This window comes from Corvus cornix, chromosome 3, assembly GCF_000738735.6.
Source record: "Corvus cornix cornix isolate S_Up_H32 chromosome 3, ASM73873v5, whole genome shotgun sequence".
Lineage (NCBI taxonomy): Eukaryota > Metazoa > Chordata > Aves > Passeriformes > Corvidae > Corvus > Corvus cornix.
In genome coordinates this window covers 91260119-91275897 of record NC_047056.1, presented here as the reverse complement: position 1 = coordinate 91275897, position 15779 = coordinate 91260119, and positions in this window count along the sequence as shown.

Genomic DNA, 15779 nt, shown 5'->3' with positions numbered 1-15779 from the left:
TTGTGCAGACCACAAATGCTTGATGCTGTCTGTACAACTTTGTCTAACTTTTAAGTACTTAATCTTTGTAGAAAAAGCTTCCAAGCAAGGCTTTCTTCACAATTTTATATTTTCAGGTCTCATAAGCAAGTGACTGGATGAAGCTGCTATTTTGAGATTCCAACACGGAACTGGTGTGAACGCACTCACTCTCTGTTCTGAGGCATGATCATGTTACAATCTGGTCTCAACTTTTGAGGGTGCTTTTTGCAATATTCTCACAGGCGAGAGTGGAAGCAAATTCTTGGCCCTATGTTTTTAATCCATTTTCATGCATTTTACATTAACAGCAGTTATTATTCTGCATTTCCTCTTCCTCTTACCTCTCCCTGCAGAGTGCAGTGCTGTAGGCAAATAATTAAATAGGATTGAAGACCTGCACCAACTCACCAAATTTTCTGTGTATTTTAAGAGCCAGATTTACCCCAAATAGTGTCCCACAAGACCAAAATATTTTGTTTCTTGTCAAATAGGTCAAATAATTATGCAATTTTCACTGTCACTGGTGTTAGTATGTTCTTTCTCACCATGTTGCTCATAATCTCAGAGAGAGAAAATGTGGTTAAAGTCCACCCTTGTCAATGCTGCTAAAGCTTTAATTACCTGGAGTTCAGAAAATAATGAGTCCCAAGAATCTTGCCACTATATACCAGCTAGTTTGCTCCTATGGCAGTGCTGGGGCTGCTAATAGGAGACACGGAAAGAATAACGAGGTGTTTCTGAAGATCAAGTAGTTCCAAAATGGGCATGAAGAAAGTGGTCACTTAACCCAGAGTTATGCAGAGATTAGCTGAGCTAACCTGTGTGGGTAGTGCCAGCTGTCCTCCTCAGTCTGCCTTATCTTTCTCAGTGTCCACAGGAGAAGTGGCAATCAGTACTGGCGTGTTTATAGCCCTGTACTCAAACCACACCTCTCCCTCTGGGGCAGACCCAGGCTCTGGCAGGGCATGACCCACCTTAGCCCATCCAGGAGTTTGCTGGTGGCTGCAGTGTGGCAGGGAAGGGGCAGCATGGAGGATCAGTCTGGTGTGCCTCTGTCCCACTGCTCTGCTCCGACCCCAGAGAGACCTGCGAGCCTGGCCCTTCTCTCTCCTTCCCTGCCTACTTTTGGGTATTCCCCCCACAATCTGGACACATCTTCAGTTAAGAGTAGAAGCTCTTCAAGGGGAAAGTATATTGTCACTTCATATATCAAGCAGCTTCTGCTGGAGGAGAGTGATTCCATAGAGCTAATGCTAATCACAGTAGGGTGAACAAAGTATAAACTGCATTATTTTGCATTAGTAATTGGATGCCTTGCTCCTTGCCTCTTCTTCCTATGGTGCCTTTTTGTTGACTTACTATATGGATTACAACATCTAATCCTTCAAAACAATGTGTGCTCTTCCAAAGAATCATAAATCCACCCGTGTCCACTGCAGCCTGTCAACAATTTTCTTGTTAATCTCAGAACTAGTGGGACAGGGATTTGGAGCTGTCATGTTACTCAGTGTAAGGGAGCTGGTAAGAGTGCAACACTGTATTTCCATGAAGAGTGTTAGGTGTTCTGATTTAGAGAAGCAGTTAAGGGCAGCATTTGTAATCCCTCTTCATGTGCCGTGCTGCCTATCCCTTTCTCTTTAACCACAACCAGGGTAAACTGTTTGAGGTAATCCTGTTGTTGAGAGAAAACACTGTCTTACTGCTTGGAGCAAACAGTAAATCATGTTTTAAAAAAAGAGATGAGGGAAAGTATTTTTGTAAATGCGCTGGTTTGTCTGAAAACATGTACATGAATCTGAATGGTTGTCATTCTGTGTTGGAATTTTTAAAGTATTAAATCCATTCAAACTGCTTTGTTGGTGGACCTCATGGTGCCAACTCCTGATAGTCAGGATAGTTATTAAGTCATCACTGTAGTCATGTTTTTGAGGAGGCTGTTTCCCTGCAGAACACTCTGATCCTAACATAAGTCCTTTCCTCTTTCAGCCTTAAGTGTCCATAGAAAATCTATTCTGCATTTTGAGAGAACCATTATACCTGGACATTTGGTCTGAGTCAAAACTATGGTATACAATTTTAATAGTCTGTTTTATTGCAGGATCGCTGTCTGTGCAGAGCAGCCTGCCTTTCTGGCTGCAGGATACTAAAGCCTCAGTACGCAACACTGAGCCCTCCCCTGCCCATCTTCCCAGGAGAACCTGCAGATCCAATGTGCTGTCTCTGTTGCTTGCTCAGCCCATGTGCTACGGCAAGAGTAACATTTTTGCCTCATATAAAGTGTTCAGATATCCTTTCCCACTTTTAAGGATTATTCCAGCTCTCGCCTGGGAAGGCAGAACCTGCCTTTGTCCTGTGGTCTTTGCAGTCTTCTTGGGACCTCCACTCACGTGGCCTGGGAAAAAGGAAGGCTGGGAATGTATTTTACAGGCAATTGGAAAAAAAAAAAAAACAAAGGTAAAAATAAAACATACAAAATAACCGGTGTTTTAGGGTTTTTTCCCATTCTCACTGGCCATCTTCAGAGAGCCCTCTGGAGATGTGCAGCTGGAGAGTGAGCCACTCAAAGCAGTGGCTGCTACTGGTGTTTCTAGCCCTGCTGCTGACCTGAGGAGAACTGTGAGGGGGCCCTGGGTGGGCTCCTCAGCTGTAAGATATCAGCAGCACCCTGCCAGCTACTGGGAATAATATTTGGTGAGTGATACAGCAACCAATCCAGGTCAGGTTTTGTGTAGGAGGTATTTTAACATAAACCTACTTCTTGTCAGATGAAAAGTATTTTGGCTTTCCCTGGGAAGGATGGTTGGTTTGGCCTTTATTCTCCTAGGAATGCAGTTTTTTCCCAGCTGTGAACAATACAAGATATAGGTAGATAATGAGATAAATAATGTTGGATATTCCTCTCTTCTTGTTTTGAGCACTCACACTGTAAACTTAGGGCAGGGACTCTTTCCCAGTATGTGCATGCATAATACACTTCAAATATTTAGATGGGAGAAGGGTGTAGAAATGTCACATCGCCTGGAGTAATTCTGATAATGACCCAAGGAGCTCTAAGGAAAGACTGGGTACACTCCTGGCCGCTATCCAGAGCGGCCTCATGGGCTCATAATGAGGTTTTAAGTAAGCAAAAGTCTTAAAGATAACTGAATCCATTCCCTCACCCTTAGGCAGAGTGAGATTCTCCTCAGCATATCCAAAGATACTGAACTATTCCTGCTGTGCAAGGTCAGCAGCCAAAAAAGAACACCCCCAGCCCCACAGATCACCATGTCCCAAGTGTGTAGGTTGAGACTGTGACTGCCAACCAAAGCCATGTTAAAGTCCACAGGAGGTCGTGATGGGGTCATGGGAAAGAAGAGTTCTTGCTTTGAGCAGAGACTGCGGTCTCTGGGGGCTGGTCTTCAAAGAAACAAGCCTGATTTACACTTTTGAAAATAAATGATATTTAAAACAATGCTCTGGTCAGTCTCATTAATTTCTTCTTGAGTGCCTTGCCTTCCTCACAACTCTTTTTAAACAAAGTGTCTACTTACTTTGGCATAAAAATAGTATTTAAAATACTTGGGTTTGCTTCCAAAACGAATTTTTTTTTATGCTGCTGAGGTATTTCTCCAGACTTGTCTTTTACATATAAATACGTTTGAGCTTGCAGCCCTCTCTTTTATTTTTATGTTATTTTCATTAGGCCTTACACCTATTCTGATGACATCTAACATTTCTCCTCTGCCTCTGGTACATAATTTGGTCTATTGTCTTCTTTCCAACTTCCTGCTTTCATAATTTATTGCATTACTAGCATTTTCAAGCTGCAGTCTGCTAAAACCTGTGTATTTGTCTGCTGTAATTTTTGTTTCTAATCCTTTGACACAAATTTTCATTTCAGTATTTGAGCAGCAATATCTGACTAACAATTATTAGGATTTCTTGTGTTTATTGGTCTGTTTGAAAAGGAGTATGGCATGATTACACTATTGTCAGAATCTAGGTGCTGACCTTTCACATCCATATCCATCCTAATTAGCTTCTTGGTGCTGGTGGCATGATGTGGGTCATGCTGACTGTTTCTCTGAGCAGAAGGTTAATGCATCCACACCTCTAAGCAGCCACTTTTATGAAAGTACTGGAATGATGAGATACAATCTTTGTTTTTTGTCTGTCCTTATTTCTCCCACATAACTCCATTTTAAATGAGGCAAGTTCTGGTTTTGAGTCCTGCTACAATTTTGTCTCTTACATTTAAGGTTTATCTTTTCAGTGCTTTCTGTGGAAAAATATTCTGTTTCTGAACTTGATCTCATTTTCTGCTTTGGCTGTATCACTGTCTAATAGCTATACTGTTATGATTTGATAACTTTAAATACCATATTTGTATCTAATCAAATTTAGAGGCATTCTGTATTCTTGTAATTGCATTTTTCTCATTTAAAAGGAAGCTCTTTTGTATGGTTGGACTAAAGGCTATTTTAATTTTATTGTTGGAGTAATTTTATTCACTTGATTTTTCTAAAACTGAAAGTTGCTGTAGCTCATTCACTGCTGCCTCCAGCCTCTGTGTGGGAACAGCTGCTGTGGGGTGTCCCTGGACCCTTTCATCTCCAGGATGGCTTCTCTGTATCATGACAAAACAGCTGGAACTCAGAAATGCCAAGTTACTGTTCTTTAATGAATTACCACATCAACCCACAGAATTAAGTTGTTTGTGCTCTTACTTTCTGTTGGAAATGAGAAAAGAAGTGCATCAGTCTAAACCGTCATGGATCAAAGGTACCTATGCTTTTGCTGGGGACTGAGAGCTTTCAGCTCCTGCTGCTGCACAGGCACTTGGTCAGCTGCAGCTGTCTGAGCCCTTACATACATTTTAACAAGAACTAAAGTAGTTCTGTGTATACTGAGGGCACTTACTGCTGCTACCAGCTCTCCTCAGCACCAGCAGCTCAGAATTCTAGGCATATTTATGAGAGTGCCTCTGTTCTCATAATTATAGTATCACTACCAACATACTATAATTAGACAAGTTAAAAATTGTCTGATCTGAAATGCGCTAAACTCCAGATGCAGTTATCACTGAGAAAAACTGCTTTGAAGCTTTAGCTCCAGATGGGTGATATCCTGACACCCTCCTCACCTTTCACTTGAATGGAGCTTTTTGCATGGACTTAATACACATGGATGGTCTTTGTTAACAGCTCTTCTTGTCTTTTTATTATATACCAGGAGAAGCATTAGAGGCTCAATGGAGTGTATTTTTTTTACATAATTCCTTTATGCCACCTGCCAGCCAGGGGGTTGTTATTTTATTACAGTAGTTTCTCATTAACTGTGCACATTTCCTGTGTGGGGGCCACATAGAGCATCCTCTGAAACTTGGGAAGAGTAATCAGTTCACTCCTTTATTCTGTGTGAGGTGTCTGTGCTCCTTGTTTCTTGCCTCTTGCAGATAGTGGGTGTGAGCTCTGCGCAGCCTGGACAAGATGTTCTATCTTTGAACTGCTGCCAAATTCAGTGAACTGTCAGCTTTGATGTATCCTGGTTTCTTCAACCTACTTTTAAGAGGGAAAAAAAGCATCACTGAGGCTATTTGCTTTTTTGCTATAACCACTCCTCATATCATTTTGACAAGGTAGTTGCCTTGTTATATCCCTTGTATGGATCATTGATTGTGTCACTTTTTATAATCATTGCATTTTTGTTCCAACCCTGCAGTGAGAGCACTGTCAGCAGAGAAAAGGTAGCTCAGAGCTCAGACTTCTGCCCTTCTCATGAATGCAGTAGCAGGAGATTCATCATCAGAGGCTCTCATCAGAAATCCCCATTCTTCACATAGTTTTGGAGTCTTGGCAGACTTTCTGCTTCCACCCACACAGAAAAGACTTGTCTAATAAGGCTAGCAGCATGAAGCCCATTAAGATCAGAATGGCAGAATAACTGAGTCCAACTCCTCCTTTTGATAGTGGACAGTTGTCTTTTTTAAAGGAAGGCAGAAAACTGTGTTTCAGCTCATAAAGCTGGCTGACTTCTGACACTGAAGCAGCAATCTGTGTTGGCCCCATGAGTGCCTGGATGCCAAGGTGGGCTGAAGCAGCATGTCTCTTCCTCAGCTGTGTTAGCACTGTGCCTGCTGCGGAGAGGTCCTGCCCCATCCACAAGGAGCTCCCGTGGGATGTGACCTGTGGGCAAGACTACTAACCACCCCTCCTGCTTCCAACACATAGCTTTGTTACACTTGGACTCTGTGTTTTATTTCAAGGTGCTTGCTGTTCCCCTGCCCTTTTCTTCAACCCTAGCCTCTGCCAGACTGACTTAAAAGCTGCAGTGATCTGATTTTTTCTGGAACATCGCTCTGACAAGGAGGCTTAGCGTTCCCAGCGCTGAGGCTTTAAAGGATGACTATCCCCAGGGGTGGCAGGATGGGCCACACAGGCACTGAAGGGCTTTGAACTCCACTCAGTGTGTATTAGCACCACAGACTAGTGCCTCTGTTTAATACATTTATCAGTGTTTCTTACTGCATCATTGTACTCTACAGTATGAAGAACTGATTTGACATGAATCAGCAGGGGAAGCTTACACATCCCAAATGAATGATGTGCAACGTTGGCTTTATAAAATACTCATCCCTAGTTGATGCTTGCAGCACAACATCACATACCTAATTGCTCACATGCAGAACTGTGCCAGCAACCTGCCTGGGTAGGGTGCAGTAAACATGTTCATCTGTTGTCTAGATCCTGTTTTAGCTTAAACAGGAGGTAAAGGCTTCTAAGAAAATGAAGCTTGGCTATTTAAACTCAGGTTTTGCCTAATGGACTGTATGGATATAATTTTCATTCCCAGTAAACCCCAGAATGCATCAAGCAGACCCCATGTCAGTAAGATGGGTTGCTTCCCTTGAAAGCTAACAACTTTCATGGGCATGCTGGTAACTGAAAGACTAAGAAGGGGCTGGAATAATTGACTGTAGGGTTATTGCTGTGGACTAAGTAAAACCCTGGAACAGATTGCCCAGAGAGCGGGTAGATGCTCCATCCCTGGAAACACTCAAGGTCAGGTTGGACAGGGCTCTGAGCAACCTGATTTAGTTGAAGACTTTGCTGCTCACTGCAGGAGGGTTGGACTAGAAGACTTTTAGAGGTCAAATGCAAGTGCAAGGGAGAGAATGGGATTGAGGCCTGGGAGCTGGGGGAAGAATGGATAACCCCTTCCAGCTTGAGTAAGCATTTGTGCTGGATTAAGGGTCAATGAACTACAGTGTCATTTGTCTCTGCAGACACAGGTATGGGTGCTACATGCTTTCCACAATTTGTTCCTGCTGATGGTCTCCTTTTCTAGAAAAGTACCTTGAAATAGACCTCTCATTTCCACCTCTCATTTCAAACAGACTTTTGAAAATACTGTCTTCTTTTTCTGCTTTAATTGCCTGCAATATCTCGAAACCAGACACTTAATACATTTTCTGATTTTATTATTTTGTACTCTTTTCTTCCTGTATCAAAGATTTATTTCCCTACATTAGCTCTTCTTTTGAGCTGAGTGTTCAAGGGGGAAGAAAACTGTGCTGTCAGATCTCATACAAGTCGAACTGAAAGAAAGTAGCTCTACAACAGCAGGTATTGACTAGACCTCTCTTGGTTCAATTGTTTTTTTTTTTTTCTATTTGTCCGTGAAGCCTTAGACCAAATTAGTGCCATGACTGGCCCCTGCAAATTGCAGCATGCCCACAGGTGGTGGGACACGATGGCTCTGCTTCCCAGAGTCTCAGGAATGTTCCTGAGGCTTGTTAGGATGCACAGTGTAAGGGACCCCAGAGTCACACAGCTGTGAAAAACCACCACCTACATGAAAGCTGTCCAGTCCTGTGTACTTGGGAAATTCACAAGTAGTTGCTGAAAGGTCACAGAACCATCTTGATGGGTACCGTGATATAAAGAAAATATTTCAGTCAAAAGAGTAAAATCTTTCTTAAAGATTAAACTTCTTTAGAAACATATATTTATAAGAGAGGGAAACTAACATAGTTTAGGTGTGTCGGGTTTCTTTTTTTAAAAAGAGCAGGGAAAGATCTGGTTCACATTTTTACCAAACCAGGACCCAACTTCTTAAACTCAAATTGCCATTGATTTTAACAGCAGGAGAAATGAGCCTCACATTGATTTAGACAACAACTAAAAATTGGGTTTTGTGTGGCAAACTGTTTTTGGATCATAACTAATTACATCACTTTGGTTCAAAGCTTTTTAAAAACCCTACTGTTGTCATATTTCCTTTTAAATGCTGTTTCATTTGAAAAAATCCCCATCTCTTATGATGGGGAAAAGAGCAAATTCTGCACTCCGTGCAGTTTTATCTACCAGACAGCATTCTGCATTCCGTGCACACCGTAAGCAGAGGAGTGACCTCGCGGCCGCTCGGAACGAAGGCAGGGAGCGGGGCCGCCCCGGCTCTGGCCCAGCGCGGGCCGGCGCAGCCGAGGGCAGCACCCACGGGCGGCCGCGCTGGCTCCGGGGCCGGCTGCGGCCCAGCCCCTGCCGGGAAGCCGGGGTTTTGTTTTCCGCAGTCAGTCCTGCCTCTCGTCCTCTTGCCTCAGGATGTGCTGCTGTGGGCCACTCCCTGAGGTACTTCAAGGCATGTGTTTTTGCTGGCGAGGCCAAGAGGCTTTGGCTAAAGGCATGAAGAGGTTTGGCTCGGCTTGATTCATGCTCCCTCCTCTTCTGGGAGTGCCTGGGGAGGTGCCCGCAAGGCAGCTTGAGGTGCTGATAACATCCCAGCAGATCCCTAGGGACTAATTATTTATGGCATGCCCTCTTCACATTGCTTTAGCCTTAGCTGAGGTGCAAATGTGCCCTGCCCTGCCCCGGGGCAAGTGGCCCAGGCCACAGCAAGCATCTCTCTGGGGTGCCTGAGACAGGAAGGGCTCCCAGAACCGACAGGAGGAGTGAAGTCCTGAGGATGGTTTTGAAAAGGAAAATAAGGACTGTAGAGGAGGTGTCTTCTGAGACTTCTGCAAATCTTCTGGACCTTAAGGGAGAAAATCAGCTGGCATTATTTAGAGCCCTCTCCCTGAGCACAGTATTTGTACAGTAGGTACCATTAGCAGAAGCTTTGGTTGGTGAGAGACCTACAAGTCTCTCTTTATGTTCAGACAGTTCAGATTTTTTTTTAAATTTTAATATAATTATTTAAATCCTACAAATAGTGATGGATGTGACTGTCAGGATGCCACACCTGGCACAGCATCTCAGCCTGCACCACTATGGAGACTTGTGCTTACCTCTCAGGAAGGGTAGTGGTCTGGGGCTGAATGGACATGAGCTGAGCAGAAGTTTGGGACCCAAATTGCTTCCAACTTCATCCAGTACCTTATCTGTTGTTCTTACCATTTGCAGGTCAGTTTTGTGTTAGTAACATGAACCTCCGCTTGGCATTTTCTCCCCCAATGACTGTCCACCGGCTGATGTCTCTTCCAGTCTGTCAGTCTGTGCTCTTCTAACTGTGACTATTGAATGCACCTGTACAGCCCAGCACAGGGATGTTTGGGCCCTGTTCACTGGAGGAACACAGAAGTCTCTTTCTTCACACTCTATTTTCATGGTCACGTTATCATCCTAAATCCTGTGGTTAGGACCAAAGTTCCTCCATCAGACCATGTTTCATCCCTCAGATAAATCCAGATCAGAAAGCATTCACCCATTGCATATGTCATTTTTTTCAATACCAGCATTACTAGCATCTGTCTTCAGGTGCTTTCAGAACATCCTCTTTTTCTTCTAATAATATGTACTTCCTTCCTGTACCTCCCTCCTTTTTACATTATATAGTACCATCAAAATCACAAATATTTATGGTGTTGGTTGTTCAGTTTAGTTAGCTGAGAAAAAGAATCAAAAAAGAAGGTCAGAAAGTAAAACTGAAAGCTGGTGGAACACTGGTAAGAAAACAAAAGGAAGTTATTGTAAGGGCAGAACTGAGGAGCAGAAAGAAGTCAGGTGAGGTCTGAAGACATGGTAATGAGGAAGTGCTGCCTGGAAAAAAGATGACATTTTGAAGAGCCTAAATAAACTGTAGAACTATAAAGAATACATCAATTCCTATAAAAATCTATTGAAACATTCTCTTTTTTGAAATACCTGTGACAAACCCCAGAACCATATCTTATTTTAAAACAGCAACAGAAGCTGTAAGCTTCACTTCCTTGGAAACATCTGCTAGCACCACCAGCAGTCCAGCCAGCTGAAGGTAAACCATCTCCCTGGCTTTGCCACATACCCAAATCCTCCTCCTGCCAAAGAAAGGCAGAAAACCAGAAGGGAAAGATGCCAGGGCCTGTCACCACTTCTGCTCAGCCCTTCAGCTGGTCATTGTGCAAAGGGCAAATGGTAGGAGAGCTGCTCAGCATAGTGGGAAACACAGAACCCTGTGCTCCAAGCCCAGAAGCAGCTCATCAGATAGCCCTCATCATTACTGATCTCTGGTGCCTTTTTTGTACAGTGCTAATCATCATCTTGGCTGTTTTCCAGCCCACATGATTGCCTTCTGCCTGCTGAAATTATCTTCAGATAAATCCAGATCTTTGAACTGGATTTGGTATCTTTCTGCATGTCCTAGGAGTGCTAGGGAGATGTGTCTGCACCATGTCGTTACTGCAGCTCCTGACTGAGGGCATGTAGGTGATGCCCTCCTCCCTCTATCTCTGCCACTTTTTCATATTTTAGAGCAACATGCTTAATAATTTTGCTGGGTTTCAGATCACACAACTGGAAATTGCCTTCAAGGTCTAAAATACGGCCCTAGCCTTATTAAGAACTATTTGCTTCCAGACAGAAGAGACCCTGCATATAAGTGTCACCTAGTACTTAAGGAAGTGTGTGTCCAGGCAATTGAACAGAAGTGCCTTGACATCTTCCCAGGTGACAGCTGGTCTCCATTGCCTGTTGCTGTCAGCCCACAGGATAATCACGTAAAACCTGCTGGCTGCAAGGGGGGAAATAACGAGTCTTCTCACAACTGCCCCAGGCTGAGAAAGGCAGAGCAGAACTCATCAATGTTGCAAACAAGGCTCGGCAGCTGCCTGTGGCAGCAAAACAGAATCCTGGCACCTGATGGCTCTGGGCCCACTTTGCTTTTTCACCTCTTCCCAGAACCATAAGCAGAGTCTCTACACACCTGAATTCTGCTTATTCTGCTGAGAAATTTGGAGCCTCTGTCATATGCCCCATTACCGAACTTCAACTGACAAATGTGACTCATTAATCACAGTAATTTACCCTCAGCATACCACTGCAAGAAAATGGATCAAATTATTCTCCCAGCTCTGTTTGGGCAGTTGCACAACTTCCAGGAGCTTAAATGAGGGGTGGATCTGGCCCCTAATCTCCCAGGAGAGTCACAGTTGCTGCTCAGAGTACCTCCTCCCAAATCCTCTGAGCTCTTGGGCAGTTTTCCTGTTGCAAACTGCCTTGAAAGTATAAAAAATAGAGTAATCTGTTGAGGCAAGCTTGGCTGAATGTTTCATTGTTCCTTTGTTTCTAAACACATGCAAGCTGATTTACTTCCGCAGCTATCCAGTTAGAGAGGAACAACTGCTTTAAAAAAGCAACACTTGGGAAACACAAGGGAAAAAAAATTGGAGTTTGAACATAAATGGCCATAAGCCCAAAGAGAGCCATGTCTGACAATGAAGAAAAACTGAACACATTTATTCTTGCTATATATAAAGCAAACTATGTTTTTAAATCCATAAGAACAGATGCCCTTGGTTTTCAATGCATGTTCAAAACCAGTGGCATTGGTAGCAGGAGGAAACAGTTGTAATGCTTTGCTGGGGGAAAATGGCTTCGGCACTTCCCATTTTTATCAGTGAACTATTCCCCAGCCACAGCAAACAGGCATGGCTGTGGCATACTTGCACTCCTCCTGAAAGCCATGTCTCCCCCTTTTCCCTCCCAGCTGTAGAGTTCAGTGCTTGCTCCAAGGTCACTGAATAAGCCTGTTAGACAAAGCTCAAGGTATTGAAGTATTCCTAAGCTGCTCTTGTGATTTTTTTACAATACCACCAAAGATGTGCTAGTGCAATATTTATTTCCAGGCAGCAACTGAAGAAGCCAAACATATGATGGTAAGTACAAATGTATTTTTGTCATCCACAGAGGGCTTTACTGAAAACACAAGAATGTGCTCTAATGTCTGCACAATTCCATGCTTGATTTCTTACTCTTTCTTCCAGGATCCACAAGAAATTTAGCTTGCAGTGAGAGGTGATTTTGGTTTTGCTATGAAAACAGGACAAACGGATAGCTTTCACGTAAAATCTTAAATTGTGTGCTAATTTTAACTACCAGAAGATGAAAATAATTTAAGAGAAACCACTTAAAGCACTTTGTGACACTTTTGTGTCCTCTGGTAGTGGGAAGAATCTTTAAAATGCTGCACTGTAGGCTATTTTACCTTGCCAGAAATATGTGTGTAAGTACATGTGTCAGCAGAGCAATAACCACTTTCTTTTCTTGCAGTAATTTGAAATTCTATGCCATTCCTTACACCTCCTGCAATAAGGACAAGGCCTAAATGCAGCAAAGTCACATACTGTATCTTCTAGATTCTGTGAAAGGATGAAGCTTTTATCAAAATCACCTTTTTTGTGATTTTTGTATTGCTTTCCCTGTTCTTGTAATTGCACAATTCAAATGCAACATTCAAGAGGGGTAAATGCTCCTCAGAAACAGCTTTCTTTCTCCACCCATTGGATACTAATAACTGCTGTAGTGGACAGGACTGGACAGCAGGCATGCTGTACTCTTGATCTGTCTTCCTCTTTTAAAAATGTTGAACAAATTTTTTCCCAACATACGTTCAATGTATTTGCAAAGGACTAAGGATATTGCCTTCATACATTTAAACAAACCCTGAGTGCAGATGTAGGTTATACATCACCAGTGATTGATAAGCAGACAAGAAAAACAAAAGATAATCTGTTTACCCATTCCAATTGCAAAACCCTCCTGCTAGATGACTCTCTGCTGTCACTTATGGATGACACTCTGCTGTCTGTGTAATGTCAAGGTAAACCTCAGTGCTGTAACTTTGCATCTACAGCAACACAGTTGAGGGAACCCACATCTGGCGGCCTACCTCGTGTTGATTTAAAATGCTCTGGACATCTGTCAGGCAGTGGTTTGCATGGCTCTGCACAGTCTTTGTAAGTAACACATCTCTGCTCTGAGGTGTGATATCTTTTAAACAAATGTCATATGAGCTTGAAGTTGAATGAAGTATGAGGTCAGTAGCATTGGAAATATGTCTTGCACTGGAAGTTTGTGAAGGATGAGGGGATGTGAATTTATGCTTAGAAGATCAGGAGGCTTTCTCCAAGTGCTGTGAATGGTCTATGAAAAGGGCACCAAGCTAGAAGACAAAAGCAAGCATCAGCAGAGGTAAGGATATGAGGACATCATTCATCACAAATTGGAGATATGAGGAGATGTGCATGCTCTGTTCTGAGTCAGCGAAAACCAAATTGTTGATGTGACTACCTGTCATCTGACACAGGTAACGACCCCATAAAACATTCATGGATATAATCAGGCTTTGTGGTACAAATTTGAGGAAGCATAACTCCTATTGAAACCCCTTTGGTGCTGTGTTTTTCCATGGATCCTGGGTATGTCCCGAAACATAAGAGTGGAGCAGGGAGTAGCAGGGAATCAGGCAGGAGGGATATCCTTCCTGGAAGTATCTGCCTTCTAAACATCAGGACATGCTCCTTACATCCTGCCTGAAGTTTCTGATGCAGTATTTAGAGCCCAAAAAACTTCAACTTGGAAAAAGATCCTTATCTGCTTTTAGTCTTAGAGTCTTTTAGTCTGAGATACTCAGAGCAGACCTATGATGCTCCATCACACACAGCAGTGTTCTGGCTGCTTAATCTCAGAAAGCATCAGCACCCTCTGCACCAACCACGATACATTTTCTGATCTTTTCCTCTCTGTGTTTGTGTGTGTCTCTGCCACAACTCGATCATTGTCCATTGGACTACCTTAGAAACCTGCCTGAAGCTGAATGGTCATTCATTTTGTACTAGTGGATAGACCAACTTGGGTTATGTAGTTGTGGCTGTCTTGTACAGATCATTGGATTGGAAAGAAGTAATAGCTGAGGTCTTCTTCAGGCAAGTGGAAGAAGCCTTGCTTGGTCAAAGTGATTTGGAATAGACAACGTGGATTTATGAAAGGGAAATTGTGCTTATCCAAACTTATAGCTTCCTACGATGAGAAGAGTGGCTTGATGGATGAGTGGATGTTCTCTCTCTTGGCATTAGCCAGGGTTTCAAAACTGTCACCTGTAACATCCTCATAGAAAAGCAGAGCAGTGGGCACAATATGTGGACAATGAGGTGGACTGACAACTGTGTGAATTGACAGGCTTAAAGGGTTGTGATCAGTGGCACAAAGTCCATCTGGAGGCCTGTTACTAGGGGTGTACCCAAAGGTTGATACAGAGACCGCTATTACTTAACATCTTCATTAATAACGTGTGTGATGAGGGATGGGACAAGCTCAGCAAGTTTGTTGATGGTTGAAAACTGTGAGGAGTGGCTGATACCATTCAAAGGGACTTGGACAGCCTGGGGAAAGGGGCAGAGAGGAATCTCATTAAGCTCAGTAAAGAAAAATACAAAGTCCTCCACCTGGGGAGAAACAACTCCATGCTTCCATACAGACCAGGGGCCAACCAACTGGAAAAGAACATGGCAGAAAAAGGCCCTGAGTGTACTGGTGAACAAGCTGACCATGAGCCAGCAATTCTGCCTCATGGCAAAAAAGGCTAGTAGTATCCTGGGCTGCATTAGGCCAAGTGTTGCCAGCATGTTGAGGGAAGTGACATTTCCCCTCTGCTCAGCCCTGGTGAGACCACAGCTGGCATGCTATGCCAGCGCAGGGCTCTCCTGGACAAGAAAGGTATGACCTCAAAGGACTGGGTCCCATGAAGTGTCTGAGAGTTGATTAAGGGACAGGAGCAAGTGCCACATGAGGAAAGGCAGAGAGAGCTGGCACTGTTTGGACTGGAGAAGACAAAGCTCAGGGGCAATCTTTTTATTGGATATAAATACCTGATGGGATGATATGAAGAAGGCAGAGCTTCTTCTCAGAGATGCCTACTGACAGGATAAGAGGCAATGGGCACATACTCAAGCACAGGAAATTCTATCTGAAGTAAGAAAACACTTTTTTACTGTGAGGATGGCCGAACACAGGCACAAGTTGCCCAGAGAGGCTGTGGAGGCTCCATCTCTGGAGATATTAAAAAACCATGAGGATATGGTCCTGGATGGCCTGTTCTAGCTGACCCCGCCTTAAGAAGGGTGGCAGGGGATAGACTAAATGATCTCCAGAGGTCCCTTCCAATCTCAACTGTTATGTACTTCTGTTCCCTGATTTCCAAACTGGTATGCACTTGAACTGCACTTTCCTTTATCAGGAAAGTAAATCAGTTCCTGCATGCATTACAGGTAACAGGCAGTGATATTAGACCCTCTCCATGCACGAGAACGTCTGTTTCCTATTTCAGACACAAAGCGAGGATGTAGCTTTTAGATGTTTTAGAAGAAGTTGGACACAAAGACAGTGTGTAAAAAGAACATTTACTATATGAGACTCAAATGCTGCTTTATTTACACATGGTTGAATTATAAATTTCTGAGGCTTTGCCATTGCCTGGGGCTGCAGTGCTTGACCACCCCCCTCATCTGTGATGGTTCCTTTGGT